Here is a 2,111-nt window from a genome sequence, read left to right on the forward strand (position 1 = left end):
CACTACAGGAAATGTGTTAGTACGTCAACGTCGTCGCCATATTGGACCGGGCAAGTTGTTTTTCGGCTTCGTTTATTTATTGCAATTTAGTTTACGAATTACATTATTCTTGACAATAATAAAACAGAAGTTGACCCTGATTTCTGACACAAAAACACTACAGATAGAAGGATCCATTCTTCAGCACGATGTCCATCTCATTACCAGAATGCCCAACGCTGGACGGGGGTTTACGTGTAAAGTCCACATGTAATCCTTGCGCGTGCGCTGTCTTTCACTGTCCCAGTGAAACCAATTCCGAAACATCAATTAGAAGCTACTTTGTGACTCAAACGTTTCCAATGTGTCAAGGTGTGTTTGGCTGGCTGTCTGTCTGTGCTCGTCCCGTAATGGACTGATGATAAATACTTAAATATCACGAGTACTTTCACCAAGTGGAAGCACAGCACACTTGGCATGTATTCTTTGTTGGACAGTAGTATTCAGCACTGTAGCCACATGATGGAATAAAGTCACTGTTTCCAAGACGAAACTTGAAAATCATTGAGAGTCATAAAACTTGAAGAGTTCGAGCTGCAGGAGACATGAAGCCGTCTCTGGCCCGACTGGAAGAAAACATATGAACTGAATGGAAACGTGAAAGGTGGCAGCTTACTTTTATGCGTTTATGCAGTTGAAAGATGATATTTATAATCCTCAAGAACTCCGAGAAGAGTCCAGTTCTTGCGCCTGCCATGAAGCGTCACTGATCTAACATCAACCCAACACTAGATGGCGCTGTTGGTTCGCGTTTAACTGCATGAGAAAAGTGTTGGAGAAACAAAACAAAACCAAACAAACCAAACATACAAAAACTTTGAGATTTATTGAACTTGAAAATCGCATCAAATTCCACTTAAACATTCATGATAAGTAAATAGCTACAACATTACACTGAAAGAATCACCAACCACATATAAAAACCATGGATGCAGAGGATCAGTTCGAAGAGAGAGAGCAGCTGAACAGCTCCAAAAAAAGAAAAGAAAAGAAAAAGTATTAAAGAGAATCTTCCATGTGAACACAAAGAGCGAAGGCCATGCAACAAATCAATCGTCTAATCAGTTAGTTGTTAGAAATGCTGGTTCGTCGACACGCCGAAGCTCCTGCTTGTGTTTACCAGAGATATGACTGTCATTTCACAGAACAGCACAAACATCACATGCAAAAAGAAATTAAAAAAAAGTCTGAATTGACTGTGGGGGAGAAGCACCACAAGGCCTCGTCGTCTTCCTGCCGCCCAGGGAGGATCGGTGGTCTTGACCTTCAGCAGCAGGAGACGCCAGGGAACCTCTAAGGTAGAGAAACTAGTGGGGCAGTCGGCAGGACGTGGTCGACGCCAGGCGTAGGCACTCGCGGCTCTTCAACAGCGACGGGAGGAAAACAAATCGACGTCTTTTTCTTGTTTAACCTTTTTCCTTTTGACATAAAAAACAAAAAGAAAAAAGAAGTCCTGCTGAACTCAGGGCGGCGTCACCAGTTCCTCCTCCAGACGTCTGGCTGTCAAAGTGTTTCACACACGGATATGTTGGACGACGTCGACGCGAACACGGAATGACGGGGGTGGGGGTGGGGGTCTTTGGTGCTCAGTGCCACAGAAACCCGCCGGACCGCCGGCCTCGTTTCCCGATCGCAGCTGACGGCTCAAGACATGGTTAGAATCACGAAACGAACAAAACGAAGGAGTGTCGCGTCACAACGGGAACCCACGCAAAACAAAACATCTGGAGTGTACTGTATGGCTGTACAGGAATCCTTCATTTCGGCCGAGGCTCGGCGGGCCGTCGCGTGGAGTGGTCTGGCCGGCGGGGCCCGACCTCCACAGTCGTCAGTCTCGCTGGCTACTATCAACACGCCTCCATTAGTGCGACATCAGGAGAGGAGGGACGAAATTCAAACATGTCTATGTACCTTGTGTGTTGAAAAGAAGAGAAAGTCAACAGCATAGACGCAGTTTTGCTTTGCCTGAATGTGTTTTTGGGGGAAACTGCACAGTAAGTCGGGTCTCTCCTTTTGCATATACGTCATCTGGACCGCGGGGGGGGCGCTGGAGATTTAAATGGCTAATCGAA

At 46.1% G+C, this 2,111-nt stretch overlaps 1 protein-coding gene across 1 annotated transcript in view; it reads right to left on the minus strand.

The window, feature by feature from the left end:
* Nucleotides 1-846: 846 nt before the first annotated feature.
* The window catches only part of vps37ba (VPS37B subunit of ESCRT-I a), a 42,435-nt gene continuing 41,170 nt past the window's right edge, over nucleotides 847-2,111 (minus strand). Inside the window, exon 4 of the mRNA XM_080521335.1 lies at nucleotides 847-2,111. This exon is cut by the window's right edge and continues 887 nt beyond it. The gene's annotated coding sequence lies outside the window, so the exon portion shown is untranslated.

Source organism: Blennius ocellaris (genome assembly GCF_963422515.1).
Source record: "Blennius ocellaris genome assembly, contig: SCAFFOLD_65, whole genome shotgun sequence".
Taxonomy (NCBI): Eukaryota; Metazoa; Chordata; class Actinopteri; order Blenniiformes; family Blenniidae; genus Blennius; species Blennius ocellaris.